Source organism: Ornithodoros turicata, chromosome 4 (assembly GCF_037126465.1).
Source record: "Ornithodoros turicata isolate Travis chromosome 4, ASM3712646v1, whole genome shotgun sequence".
Lineage (NCBI taxonomy): Eukaryota > Metazoa > Arthropoda > Arachnida > Ixodida > Argasidae > Ornithodoros > Ornithodoros turicata.
This window is the reverse complement of record NC_088204.1, coordinates 10,192,261-10,207,823: the sequence shown is the minus strand read 5'-3', so window position 1 is coordinate 10,207,823 and position 15,563 is coordinate 10,192,261. Positions and strand designations below refer to the sequence as shown.

Genomic DNA, 15,563 nt, shown 5'->3' with positions numbered 1-15,563 from the left:
GCCAGCAGGGCAGCGCCATGGAAGGAACAGAAAAAAGAACACCGAGATCATTATCTCTACTAACATGCGCCGGCTCGATTGGTATAATTAAAAACGTGATCGGAGAACAGGCGTGCAAGCGAGCCATGCTTGGCTCAAACGGATATACGATCTTTCACTTATTTCACTGTAGAGTGTAGATGCCGTGAGAACAGTACAGAGTTCCACGACAAGGGACAAATAGAGGATTATGAGCGGTGAGCAACACTGCTGTCGGAAAAAAGGCAGTGTTGTACGTAACCCCGTTACAGTAATCGATACTTTTTTTCGGTATCCGAGTGCGGATCGCGAAACTTTTTTTAAATCGGTATCGGAAAAGTATTTCCGTTACAAATTTACGGTAACGCGATCTCCGTATCGTTACCGATACCGACGCTTTTTTAGTGCCCCACCCTTTCTTCACAGACCATATTTCTTACTCACGTTCATTCTCACTGGTCTGCCTAGCGCTCGACAAGAAGCCTGTGGACACGCCTATGCGTGCTCCGTAACGGGAATTATACCAAACACATGTTCACTTTTTTTCATCGGACCTGGAGGAAACAACCATGCTGCGCACAACAAAAGAGTTGAGGTCAACGAACAGAGGTCAAGTCCGTGACAGTGCGCTCTAGATTTCACTGTTAAGCACTGAATCACGCTCACATATGCAGTGGTGTCGTCACTTCGGATATGTTTCCTTGGTCATTGGACTCCACGGCGTCCAATCTACATTGCCGGAGAGACCACATCCTGCTAGGATGGCAGAAGACGACTTTGAGAACCAGCTATTCATAAAAGCCCAGCATAGTGTCCGAGCTACATAATAAATATGCTGTCGTTTTCCTGCGAAACTGTCTTCTCCCAATAGACTTCTCCCTGTTTGTAAACAAACGACGTCGTAGTAGTCGACAGCGCCACCAATTTGGTAGAGTTGAACTATAGGCTGGACGCTAGGGGGCAAACAAGGTCACGCCAGAAAGCCACGGTCTTGAGGGGATTACGATGGTCCCTGAAACGGACGCGACCTTCGGTCCTGCTTTTCTGTCTTCCTGCTGTGTCCTGCCTTCGGTCTGTCAATAGGAGACAGCGAAGAAGTTCCCATTCATGGAACCCAGCCCTCCCCTTCCGATTTATTTCGGTTTCATTCCGCCTACCAACGTCATGATGACGTTTCTGGGTTAGAGGTCTATTTGCTACTATACAAGTGGGGTGTTCACGCAAGCGAGATTTCTATGTTGCAGCGTCTTCGTATTTCCAACAAAAGTATCCGGAAGAGTATCGCATTACCTTTTTTTTTTGATAACGGTAGCGGTGCTCCGTTACTTTAAAAAAGAAGTATCGATATCGGCATTTCGATACTTTTTACGAGTATGGGTATTGCGTACAAGTAACGAGTATGGGTATTGCGATACCATATTTCGGTAACGGGTACAACACTGGAAAAAGGACGGTTTAGCTGACGGATTACGCACATTCTCTTTGCTGTATAAAGAATGTCTCGACCAGGACACTCATCAAGATGCATGTACACGGGCACAGCAAAACAAGAAGTACTTGATCGTTAATTTGGCCGTTTCTAGGAAGATATTATTTCCTCGTAAATCTTGCATGTAAAAAAAAAAAAGAAGAAAAAGGTGGTGGTGGTGGTGGTGGTGATGTTGAAAGGGCTTGAAAGAAAAAGGAAACTGTTGAAAGGCAGGAAGACGCTGCCCAAATGGAACGATCACCTACTATTAAGCAAGGCATTTCCAGAAACGTTCTTCATCAAGTGTCCCCGTTTTCGAATTCCGTCTCCTTTATGTTCTACCTAATTTCTTTCTCTCTCGTCTCTCCTATACGTAGAGCACACTTCGCCGGCCCTATGGGAATACGACACTCTAAGAATTAATTTAGAGGGGCTCTCTCCGTTTGAGAAGCACCGCGAGGTTTTGGGTAACTTCTAATTGTTTAGTTTTATTATGTTTTATTATATTTATTACTAATGACAAAATTATAAATAAGAATTACTATCTAAATATTATACAAATTATGTTGATTTATGTAATTAACCTGACACCAAACCGTTACACGAAATTTCTTAAGTGTCGGTTACAAACACGACCAGAAAGACGTAAACTCTACGTAAAAAAAAAGTAAAAAAAAAAAAGTAAAAAGAAGGAGTAATTTTAGTCCCTTTCGGGACTAAATGCGTTTAAAAGTTTATGCGATGTTTGGGGACCATCACTGGGGAGCAAATTTCGGAGCCAGGATGATAAAATGGGGAGTAATTGCAATCTCGGGGACTAGAAGCTGTAATTGTTTCCCCAACTTCATCCTCTTTTCCTTTGAGTGTAGGATCTCGCGAAGGTCACATCGTTCAAGCAATGCACATCTATACTCGATTCGGTTGGATGGCTCACATGATGATGATGGTGATGACGATGATTCGAGTGTTTATGGCGCAACAGTCGACGGCTGACATACGACGCTCCTTTGTCATCTGCAGTAGTAGTTTTATTACTTCAAAGTTGCGAAGGAGGTTTCAAGTATATACAAGGTTGGCGGTCCATAAAGAGTACTTCTGCATCGAAACATTACAGCAGTTAAAAAGAAAAAAAAAGAAAAGGAGAAAGCTGCTCAGAAGGGACCAGCTAGAGAATTAAACATGTCAAATCACTCGTGAATGGATTCAAAGAAAACAAACGTGGTCCGGGACTGTTTCAGCAGTCTGCATCAGCATTATATAGGCCAGTCGTTTCTCAAATTCGCATCATTTAGTAGCCCTGCACTTTATTGAACTGCGAGACTGTGCATGACAAGGATGTATGTCAGCACAAGCAATACAAGAAAGAAAAAAGAAAGAAAAAAAAAAAACCTTGTCCGTTCTTACAAGTGCCGTCGTTGTTGAGCATATGAGTAAACGCTCAGATTCCTTCCTGTCTATGCTGGTATCTATAATCAGCACATAGAAATTGTGCTTCTTAGACTACATTATCTGCTGCTGACCAGGAGGGACGTCTTCAAAGTGAACACAGTTGTATACGAGGGGTGTTCAAGTCAAACCGGGATTTTCTGTCTCCTGAGTGTACAAATGGCTCGCGCTACTTCTTTTTCGTCATTTTCACACGCGACAGGCCTCCGCGTTCACCACGTGGTGGTACAAAGTTTGTGCAAAACAGAGGACACGTGCTGGACAAGATGGCCGACAATGAGGTGAGCGCGCGCATCGAACAGCGAATTGTCATCAAGTTTCTCGTGAATGAAGGCGTAAAGTCATCTGAAACTCACAGAATACTTCAGGCCCAATATGGCCACAATACACTCAGCCGCAGCAAAGCGTTTGAGTGGTGCAAACGGTTCCGAGACGGCCGTACATCAGTGCAGGACGATCCCGGCTGGGGCGGCTCAGAGCCCAGTGTCAAAGTTCCTGAGAACATCCAACTTGTGGAGCGTCTGATCCTCAAGGACCGACGGATAACATGTCTCGAACGGGCTCACGGGCTCGAAAGACGGACATTTCTGTGGGAACGTTGAACACTATCATTCATGAACACCTGAGTTCCGGAAAGTTAGTGCCCGTTGGGTCCCGAGGCAGCTCTCTGTGTTTGACCGGCAGAGAAGACTGTAAATCTCCCAAGAGCTAAGGTACCGTTTCGACACTGAAGGACAGCCGTTCCTTGATCAGATCATCACGTGCGATGAAACGTGGGTGCACCATTTCACTCCTGAGTCTAAACGCGCATCAAAACAGTGGAAGCATCTGGGCTCGCCAGCTCCGAAGAAGTTCCGAAGCACCCCGTCTGCGGGTAAGGTTATGGCCACGGTTTTCTGGGACAAGGCCGGCGTTGTTCATGTTGATTTTCTGCCGAGTGGTACCACCATCAACACCTTTTTACCTTTGCGAAAAATGAAAAGTCGCGGTTTGACTTGAATACCCATTGCATTCGAAGCAGTCGGGTACTCCTACGTGTAAATGGCATGGTCCGGAATGCACCAAGGAGCTGCACAACAAGGCTACAGGTCACAATCACAATACAATTAGAATGTTAGAAAAAAAAAAAAACTGAGAGTAGAGGAAAATTGCTAGCTGTTTGAAAGAACGAATCTACAGTTCAGGTTCGAAACGTCGCTATGATGAGAATCTGAACCTGGGTCACTGAAGCAATTAACCGTCGAAGTCTTTCTGTCTGTACAAATGCTGCATTCAACTTTTACACAGGATAATCACAGTTTTTGTTCTCGTTACGGTATGCGTTAAGACAAGTGCGCTATTCTTATGATGAGCTCTAAAAGAGAGAGAATAAAAGGAACTGGCGTGATCAGGGCTTTGGGCTGGACCATCTGAACAAAACGCTCATCGCGATATCCGTACTACACACAGTGCACTGCCAATCTTATTGGAGAAAGCGTTTCCCGTCTTTGTGTCACAGGTCATAGGTGTGCTGCAAATCAATCACAATGGCACCTCACGAATTATATTGAAATATTACAAGATTGGTGCATTGCTTAACAAAAAAAAAAAAAATGCCGTGACCAGGATTCGAACCTGGGTTATTGCGGCCACAACGCAAGGTACTAACCACTATACGATCACGGCTGCCCAGACGGACAAGCAGCAGTGCGAGTCCTCGCGCGCCCTCTCCACAAACTGCCCTACTTTCATGATCTCGTTTTACCTTGCTTCTTCTCTGCGTAATACAGTGTTCGGTACGAACACCACGAAATACTCCCTGCAGTACTGCGCTCAGTATTACAACATAATTAAACGTGATGGAGACTTGCGGAACGTAATCTGTCCGGTACAGGGTCTCAACAAACCTTTTCATTTTCTGCTGATTTATTGGTTCGTACAGAACCCGACAAAAGTTCACGGAACACCAGAGCGACGTATTTCTTGATCTCAGCGAGACCATAGCGGCGAACGGGAGTGGACATACTTACTGAGAGGTGCGTCGAGTACCCGGTCACCTGTTTGTATGTCTATCTGCTCCTGTTTGCAGCAACCGTGTCGCCCAGATGACTATATATACACCACTCCAGTGTTCCGTAAACTTTTGTCGGGACCTGTACTACTAAAATCTGCTAAAATCATCCTCCCTAACCAGTCTTGGGAAGTAACTTAGTTACAAGTAACTAGTTACAAAAAATGTAACTATTGACTGTAACTAGTTACTGGTACGGGAAATGTAACTTTTAACTGTAACTATGTACTTTTCTGGGTAACTAGTTTACTGCTTTTCGAAATCGCAGATTTTCTATTTCGGAGCCACCTCGCATCACACTTCATTTGTCTTCTCTTTTCCTTTTTCTCTTTTTAACGACCTTTTGACCGCCTCTGCGGTTATGCTGTAGTTCCTTACTCTAAAAACAATAAGGACTGCCATCTTTGAAGAATATAAACGTGGCACAGCCTGGGCAGCCACTGAAAAGAAGCACGTGTCACATGACAGCCTTGACTTTCTACACGCGAAAGAAACAACGAAAATCAAGACGGGACAAAGAAGAACTGTACAGGAGGCCGAGGTATTCGAGAGGTGGAATGATGGCAGCCGCATAACCCTAGCTGCCCCGAATGATTTCCCAATTATAAGAAGAATATTCGTTAAATATAATACCGGCATTCCCTCCAGCGCCCCAGTCGAGCGGCATTTCAGCGTGGGCCGGGATATTTTCGCAATTAAGAGAGGCAAACTCAGTGATGCGAACTTCGAGCAGCAGCCGCTCTTTGAGTGAAATATGTACAGATAATATGTGTAATAAAAGTAATTCTGCGATAAAAGTTGATACGTCATCTTCATTACTAAATTTTCTGAAAGTAACTGTAATTTGTAACTGTAACTAGTAACTGTAACTTAACTAGTTACTATTTTCGCGATGTAACTGTAGCTATAACTTAACTACTTTTTGGCTCGTGTAACTGTAACTATAACTAGTTACTTTTCAAAGTAACTTTTCCCAAGACTCTCCATAACCAACCAACCAACCAACCAACTAACTAATGAATAAATCAATCACGCACATGGGTTACTGCTGTGACCAGGATCAAAGCGAGGCATTCCTCTTTTCCTGGGACAGTTCCCAGAAGCACGTGCATAGGGTAACTAATTACCCTCTCGTTATTTATTTAGCCTCTGTGCGGATGATATGTTGAAGTAAGCTGGACAGCAGGGTGATTAGCCTGGCCTTGAACTTTGAAAGAAACGTCAATAAACTGCGTCATGCGGAAGTCACAACCGACCTAATAGTCCAAGATGCAAATACAGCTGATTTTACGTGTCTGTATGACCACTTGTATATTCTTGTATGCCTCTAGCAATATGTCTTGAGCATTTATCCTTCGTCTTTTTCTTCTTTCTTTTCGGTTAATAATCTAAATATTAAGTAAATTACATTGATTTACGCAATTAACCCTACACGAAACCGTTACATGAAATGGAAGACGTAAATTCTGCGTAAAAAAAAAAAGAAAATAAAAGAAGAGAGTAGCTTTAGTCCATTTGGGGACTAGATACAAACGAACAAAGAACAAAACAAGAGAAAAAAAAAAAGAACAAACAAAAAGAAAAACACAAACCTTTTCTTTAATGTGTTAATGTGTTGTGTCGTTAATGTGTTAATGCGTTGTGTTAATGGGTTGTTAATGTGTTTAAAAAACAAAAGAAAAAGGAAATAGTAGTTTTAGTCCATTTGGGGACAGATGTATTGCCACCACCATCATTCCCATTCGGGACTAAATTCACAGAAGTCTATGCAAAGTGTGGGGATCATTTTCAGTCACTGGGGAGTAAATGTCGGAGTCAGGAGACTAAAATGGGGAGTAATTGCAATATTGGGGAGTAGAAGTCGTAAATTGCTCCACAATTTGTACTCCCCTATTTCTTAGGATGCACCAGCGGCATGGCCGAGCGGTTTAATGCGTCCCGCTCTTCGGTGGTGGCCATAAGGTCGTGCTGAAGAATGGGAGGTACGGGGTTCGAATCTTACCACAGGCTGTGCTATCAGAGGTTTTCTCTGGGTCTTCCGAAGACTTTCCAGACGAATGTCGGCACAGTTCCCCCTGAAGTCGGCCCAGGACGCATACTATCCCCCCTCTCCATCTGTACGCCGCTCATAGTCACAGTTGCTTCGCGGCGCTAACACAGAATAAAAAAATATTTAGATGTAATAATTAGGAGTAGATTTACAAAAATCTTAGGATGTAGGATTCAGCGATGGGTCGTATCGTTCAATGTTTCAATCAAACAACTGCTTCAACCAAACGATGCTCATCAATGCTGGATTCGGTTGGATGACTGATGTGATGGTGATGGTACTGATGATGATGATAATTCGAGTTTTTATGGCGCCTCGACAAGTAAGGTCATAATGCGCCACTGGTACATACAGCAGTAGATGGCTCACATACGGCCCTCCTTTGTCGTCTGGAATTGTCTCATAGTTCAAAGTTGCGAGGGAGGACTCAAGTATCAGGGTCGGGCGGATCACACAGTCAACTTCTGCGTCGAAACCCTATAGCAGCTAAAAGAAAAAGGAAAAAACTAGCGAATCACAATACGTCAAGCCACTTGTGAACGGATTCGAAGAAATCAAACGCGGTCCGGGACTGTTTCAGCAACTGCATAAGCACTGACGGCGACTCATTTTTCAGCGAATGTCTCAATTCGCATCATTTAGTAGCCATGCACTTTGTTCCACTCCGAGACTGTGCATGACAAGGACGTGTGTCAGTACAAGCAATACGAGAACTAAAAAAAAAATGCCTTGTCAATTCTTACAAGTGTCGTCGTTGTTGAGCATACATGAGTAAACGCTTAGATTCCTCCCTGTATATACTGGTATCTCTCATCAGCACATAGGAATTGTACTGCGTACCACATTATTTGCTACTGACCAACAGGGGCTTCGTTGAATTGAACACAGTGTTGTATATACCTCGCATTCGCTCATCGCCACAGTTGCTTCGCGGCGTTAACACAGAATTAAGTTACATTGCATCCGAAGCAGTCGGGTACTATTGCATGTAATGGACATGGCCCGGAATGCTCCAAGAGCTGCACAACAACGCTACAAGTCACAATTATAGTACGATTGGACTATATATCAGACATTACATTAGTACAGCACGATCCCCATACCCTGGGTTGTTTATGGCAAAAAAAAAAAAAAAAAAACATATATATCAAGTCAAAAATAAAATTCCTAACTTCCTACACCTAAAAAAACTTCCTACACTTCACAACCTGTTTACTGAAACAGTAGTTTTTTAACATTATTGGAGAAGCACATTTAAAATTCCAAGCCCTTTCCGTATACAATCTCGCTTTCCGGAGATGTATAAAGTTTCTAGAATTTTTACGTCATAGGGCCAAGGTGCAGCTATTATTATGTACCTGCCGTATTTAACTCTCTTCCATTATAGGCCTTGTCATTAACATCTGTGTCATCTGCTAAAGCTATGTTTCGGGAAATATTTTATGATTAATTATTCTGTTCTTGCCATTACTTCTGCGTATTAGTTATGTATTAGTGTTCTATTTATTAGCTTTGCGTAGTCTCTTCTCTTACGTTAGGGCACCCTGTATCTATTGTCTGTCGGGTACTGCCCACAAGTATCTACGGGTTAGGCGGGGCCTTTCTATAGTGTACGCTTTACTGTGTTCAATAAAAATTTATTATTATTATTATTATTATTATTAGAATGCTATTAAAAATAGAGGAAACTCGCTAGCTGGTTTAAAGAACGAATCTACAGTTCAAGTTTGAAACGTCGCTGTGATCAGAATTTGAATCTGGGTACTGAAGCAATTAACCGTCGAAGACTTTCTGTCTGTACAAATGCTGCATTTAACCCTTGCCACGGAACAAGCCGAGTTTTTGTTCTCGTTCTTTACCGTTAAGCGACATGCGCTATTTTTATCAATATGAAAATTAAAAAACCTGCCGTGATCAGCGCCATGAGCTGGACGACCGACCATCACCGCACTACGGTCATCGCCGATCACCACGGTGGCACACTACGAATTATATGGATAATTTACAAGATTAATGCATTCGTTTACAAAAAATAAAATATGCCGTGACCAGGATTCGAACCTGGGTTATTGCGGCCACAACGCAAGGTACTAACCACTATACGATCACGGCTGCCCGGCTGGACAATGGACTGCAGAAGTACTACCGCGCCGTCTCCACAAACTGCCCTACTTTCACGATCTATTTTTATCTTGCTCCTTCTCTCGGTGATCCAGTGTTCGGTACGAACGCCACGAAAGATGCAACCGCAACACTGCGCTCAGTATTATAACATATATTCGATCCGGTAACGTAATCGGCCCGGTTCGTAGCGTCAACTATACAATACTATATACAACTCTACCTTAACTATATACAATATTACCAAAATCTGCTAAAATCGTCCTCTCTCGTCAATCAATCAATCAATCAATCCTGTGACCAGTATCAAAGCGAGTCCTATTCCTGAGCACCGAAACCCCCGAAACCCTCACCCCCGAAATGGTACCTTTGGTAGTGCATTTGGGAGAGGGAGAGGAGAGATGAGGTCGAGGCTGAATTCCCCTTCCCCATCTAATGTCCCCATAGGACCCCTCGCGAAATATTTTTTCTGGCTCCGCCAGTGTCTGCGACCACAAAAATTAGGATTGAGACAGGTTAACACTCTATGCATGATAAAGTAGCCTCCGAAGGAGCAGAATACAAAGGGTAACGTAGAAGGCCAAACACAACGCAAGCGTTGCAACACCAACTGACCGAAAAAAAAAGAAAAAAAAAAAAGAAAGCCAACTGACCGGCAGTCCCTGACCGGTAGCATCTCTGGCCGGCAATCAGAGGGTGTGGGTTCGAATCCCACAGCTAGTGTCTTTTCTTCAATTCAATTCAATTGAAGAAAGGGTAATATTGGCTCTTTTGAACTGTAATGCTGGAAAATGAGTATATACAATGAATAACGATGAAAAACAAACTGATCGTAGAGCGAATCAAATCAACCCCAAGCTCTCCCGCGAAGCACAAGTTGAAGACTTGAACTTGAAGACATTATGCACGGAGCCGGCTTCTCTCAAGTCCATAATGTCTGGAATGTCTGGTTGCATTGTCTTCATGTCGTGTTGTCTCGCGTCATCTCCTGTAGTGGCCCCTGGACAAAAGGCCGACTGTACTGTTAAATAAAAAAAATGGAAATAAGAAAAAGTCTAGCCCAGAAAGAAGCCTTCCAGCAGCAAAATGGATAAAGTTTGTCGATGTGCCTGCGTGCATGAGTACCGGTTGAAAGATCTGAAGGGTCTTGCTGAAGAAGGATCATTATGGGGAAAGTCTGTCAATGTGTTCGTTAAGAATGGACATCGATCCCGTGGCTCCTGATCGATCATTGAATCAACTAAACATGTCACTGCTGTCTTCTAAAACAGACTGCATGCCCGACGTTGACATGCACAACGAGTAAGTGTTGGATTAGAGCCTCCAAAGCACAAGGAAAGGGAGAAGGACAACACAGAAGCCGTGGAAATATTTGCGTACATAAATACAGGGTATTTTTTATCCTTTACAGAATTTTTTTATAAGAAAAACCTCTGAGAGCAGCATAAATGTCGTTTTTGCTGTTGAGTTCTACGGCCAGGTGGACATCCTCTCGAAAAGAATACAGGATGACTAATTACCTAAAATCCATTAATTAACTCGTTAATTAGGGGATTTCGAGCAAATTTGAAATTGCAAAATCAAACACTATCACCGTTGAAAGCCACGTTTAAAAAATCCTGATCCTGAAAGATATCCATTCCCGAATTTCGATATGCAAATGAGCCAAAACCGAAACCGCGGCTACCGGGAACGCATTTCACGTCAGAGGGCCACGTGATTTGGAGCGATGGAGATGATTGGAGTAGGTGCCGATACTGATGCGCTCCTGCGGAGCGCTTCACTGAGATAGTCTTTTAGTCTGCAATCTCGCTTTCGCACGAAATCCGCTTATTAAAGAGTTAGTTAATTAATTTTAGGTAATTAGTCACCTTGTAGTTGCGTACTTTTTTTTTCGAGAGGATGTGCACGTGGCTGTAGAGCTCAACTGCAAAAACGACATCAATGCTGCTCTCATAACTTTTCATAAAAATTCTGTAAATGATAAAAAAAAAACGCCCTGTATTAACACGAAAATTTTTATCGAGCCATATATTGAAAACGAAGTATGTTCACCAGAATTACAACCGGGGTGATAGGGGCAAAAAATGCAAAGATCCGCTCGTAGAAGTGCTGCCGACGTGCGCTTCGGCGAAAAGGAACAAAGATTAACTTATTGCATGAAGCACTAAGCTTAATCCCTTAAAAGTAAAATTATGCCGTGACCAGGATTCGAACCTGGGTTATTGCGGCCACAACGCAAGGTACTAACCACTATACGATCACGGCTGCCCAGTGGGACAACGATTCTAACCAACTCCTCTTCTACAAACGCACTCTTTCCAGTGCTCCACTTTGCGTTTTCCTTCTTTTTAGTGTTCTTTTTCACGATAATCTACCTTTCGGCACTGTCGTCAGACCGTGGCAGGTCGTCGACCACTCTGGAACAGCCTCCGGCAGAACGAGTTGCTTGTGCAACTTCTCTGCAGTACGCTTTCGAACTTCCGGGTGTACTTCTACTTTTTTTTTTATGTTTTGTAATTACAGTGTAAATACAATCTGTCCGACATCTATCGTCAAGGCTTCTATTTCTTGCAGACGGAGAAAGAGGAGGCTTTCCGATGACCAGTGATCTTGACAGCAGACGAAATTTTCTTCGATATTCGGATAAGATGCATTCTTAATGTGACCATATTCTTCCTACCCCAAGGCGGGACATGGAGGGGGGAGGGATTGCTGTCAGTCAGCAAATCTTACAGATTTCACCGCTCCAATACCCAATGTTGTTATTTTTGATTGGTTTTCTTTTTGAACGAAAAATATCTCCCCGACCTCGTTGAACTTGCACTTCCATTTCGTCATTACAGATTCTAATTCCTTTATTTTCAAATGCACATAATTATGTACAGTAGAAACGGGACTCTGAGGGCGAACCCTGTAGTACAGTCCCCGTTGCGAAACACTTACATTGACAATTTGAAACGCACACAGTCCTGTGTCCACTACTGAACTTTCATCTCAACAACTTAACAGAAAAAAAAAGTACCATAAATCATAGATACGAAATGTATGCATTATCGTCAGTGTCGCGATGATTGATCATTACATCAAGGTGCACGTTCCCACCGAGGCAGCTTGATGAGAAAAGCGTGCGCATATCTTCGTTTTCCACGAAATATTGTCAAAAGGTTGGCATTTTAGTCAACCCCTATCCAACTTTCATATCCATATCCAATCCAATTAGCCAACACACCATAATGTTCCATTGGCAGATCATGGATAGATGTGTGCCGGAACAGGGCCACGTGGGACAGTTCCCTTAGAAGTCGGCCCAAGACCCACGTTCCCCCAGAGCGTTAGTCGCGACGTTGCCCACCTCTGTGAGGAGGACAACAGCGAGATTTTTCATTAGCACCACCACCACCACGTAGAAGACCCTTGTTTAGCGGCATCTATTTCTTTTTTATTCGGGGATCGTACCAGCCAAAACTGGAACAAAACAGCGTCCTCAAACATGCTCGTGGGACAGCGGGATCACTACGCGCAAAAGCAGGACTTGTCCCGCCTAAATCGAGACGTTTGGTCACATGATCAGCATACCTCAAGATTAAATAAAAGTAAAATATATGCCGTGACCAGGATTCGAACCTGGGTTATTGCGGCCACAACGCAAGGTACTAACCACTATACGATCACGGCTGCCCGGCTGGACAAAGAGCAAGATAGCTTCGAGCCCTCTCCATCACGCATTCCAGTTTTCATTTGTTCTCCCTCTTTCTCTCTCTCTTAAGTGCTCCAGTTTTAGGCACTACTGCCAGACGATGGTAGCTCGTCAACCGGTCTGGAACAAAAACAACCCTTCTCCGTAGAGCGGGCAGCATTTTAGATAGCTTTTTCTTCTTCTTGATTTTCAGTTCAGGGCAATTACGATCACCAGAAATTAAACGACCACTCATTTTGAAAGTAGCAGTTGCATATTAATGTACATCATGCTGCAGACGTCATCATGCTGTGTAACGTCCAAAGCAACAAATTGTAACGGCTAATTGGCCGAGAAGATCCAGAGGACAGAAAGATGCTTATACTGCTACTTACTGCTGCCACTACAGAAAGATGCATATGGGTTAATCTAGTTGAAACGTGACAGAACAACGTAAAGAGGACATGGACAGGGCCTTGTCTAAATCTGAGAAGATTGTGCCGGCCTGTCCCCTTATTGTTGATTATAGGTACTCGCAGAATATGTGCTCCTTATCACTGTCCAGAATGTCCCGTGTTTCCGCTCACGGTATACCTTCAAGTGGGCTTTACTGTTTAGATTGAGAACTGAGACGGTTAGCTCACAAGAAGAAATTAAATTATAGTTCCAGTTTGCTTGCTTTCAAACCTAATTCGGACCATTCTGAATTGCTCAAAGGTGAAAGTAACCAGATTACCGTGTAAAAAAAGTGCGACAAGGCGTTCAGTGTGGATTTCTAATTATTTCTGCTGCAGCATTTTATCTTGCAACGGCACAGCATTGGGTGTAGGGCTCCTTAACACAAAACTTGTGACAAAGAAAATCGCGAAAGGAAACTGCCCGCGAAGAGTCCTGGAATTCTAGGAACGACCACGACCATCTCTGGGACATGCAAGGCCGCGTAAACTTCGTGATCACTAAACTACACCCTATTCTAGTACGCTGTAACTAAACGTAGGTAAAGTAGCCACGGCGCCACGTCTGAGAATTTTGCGCTTTGCGCCGATGCTAAAGTCTTCGGCCTTGAAATGCTGAGAACACGCTGTCGAGTAGTCTGTCGTATAGGCAGGGATGGGCAGTATTTGAATACATTGTAATTAAAGTACTATATAAAATATAAACACCACAATTATTTATATTTTGTATTTAAATATAGAGTAGAAAAACGTATATTTATAGTTATATTTAAATATCAGTTTTGAGGTACTTATTCTTGTAACTACTTTATAAATACTCCTAAATATATATACTCTTAAAATAAACAAATAAAAATAAGCAAAAATAAAAATATATACTGCTAAAATATACTGACTCATGCCGTAGATATGCCCTGCGTTTGACATTTTGGGAAGAATGGCGAATTTAGGGCGCAGTGTTTGAGCTAGCATGCAGGCGAAAAACGATTTTAGATGGCGAGTTTTTCGCTGTTGTTGGAGACAATGGTCGCGGCTGACTACCTTGTTGTACGAAGCATCTTCATCAAATTTAATGCAAGCCTTTGTTCATCGGCACCTGTGGAGATGGTTCCCCTTTGCGAATCTGATTGTACGGCCGAGCACAAGACGCCTGAGTGATGCGGTCTTCTTCTAATATTAAAATTACCACGATAATCTAACAAATAAGTGCTAATTTTCCTTGCTCATTTGTTATGATCATTGTCATTTCTGTAATTCCAGATGACATCTCCCTCACAGTATTTATGGTAGTAGTTACGGCATTTAAATACTGTATTTATATTTTGTATTTAAATACTCATATCGAAAAGTATTTATGAAGAGTATTTAAACACCCCTTTCAACGAAGTATTTTGTATTTATATTTAAATACTCAAAAAAATGTATTTATGCCCATCCCTGGTCAGAGGCCACGGTTCATTATTCCTTCTTTCAGACAGAGATGCGTAAAAGCCTAAAAGGTACTCAGCTGTTACGAATAGATAAAACTATTTATGAACCACACTGCCATCCGTAAATTGCACCGTATATGAAATGAAACAATCGCGATGAAGTTGCCTGTGTCAGGACCTCGCCATATATTTCGAGCCACTCCTCCCGTAAGGCAGCATTTGAGCGGAACTCGTGGAAGGAAATTCTTGGGTCCGACACTGCTTTCTTCGGCTTGCAAAGCGGGACGGTGCAATACACCATCACGTCTCACGTCTGACAAACCATGCACTGGAGACAAACACTGCCCACCGCGTGAAAACCAGCCAAAACCAAACGCGCATGACGGCAGCTACGGTATCCGCATAGCACGCGTCGTCTGCCGAGGGTCCCGTATTCAGCGCCACAAACGTGCGGCGGCCGCTTGGCGAAACTAAATCAGCGGCGCTGGGGCTATAGGTGCGAGTGTGGTGGTCGTGTATTATAGAGATGGTCGTGGGAAGGACTCGGATAAAAGACACGTACATTGTATAACTTTGGTTGAAGCTACTTGTTATATTTTTCTATCTTCTCATTTTGATAAGGACGAAAAAAAAGCAGCCCTCTGGAGCGAATACGCTCGTGAAACTTCAGCAGAGCAGCTCCTTAGGCATGGCCAGAGCACACTTATATCATTAAGAAAGCAAGTGCGACATGGTAGAAAGCGCACAAAAACACGGACCAGAAGAAGACGACAACACCAGCGCTTGACGGACTAGTCGGACGGACTAGACGGACTAGTCTTCTTCTCGTGCATGTTTTTGTGCGCT

At 43.2% G+C, this 15,563-nt stretch overlaps 1 protein-coding gene and 4 non-coding genes across 6 annotated transcripts in view; all 5 read right to left on the bottom strand.

Annotated features, from left to right (window-relative positions):
* The window catches only part of LOC135391005 (QRFP-like peptide receptor), a 169,187-nt gene that overhangs the window by 103,140 nt on the left and 50,484 nt on the right, over positions 1–15,563 (bottom strand). The gene's annotated exons all lie outside the window — the stretch shown is intronic.
* Trnah-gug (transfer RNA histidin (anticodon GUG)) lies at positions 4,526–4,597 on the bottom strand. Its single transcript has one exon. It is a non-coding gene; the product is annotated as a tRNA-His (tRNA).
* On the bottom strand, positions 9,073–9,144 carry Trnah-gug (transfer RNA histidin (anticodon GUG)). The gene has a single exon. It is a non-coding gene; the product is annotated as a tRNA-His (tRNA).
* On the bottom strand, positions 11,350–11,421 carry Trnah-gug (transfer RNA histidin (anticodon GUG)). Its single transcript has one exon. It is a non-coding gene; the product is annotated as a tRNA-His (tRNA).
* Trnah-gug (transfer RNA histidin (anticodon GUG)) lies at positions 12,760–12,831 on the bottom strand. The gene has a single exon. It is a non-coding gene; the product is annotated as a tRNA-His (tRNA).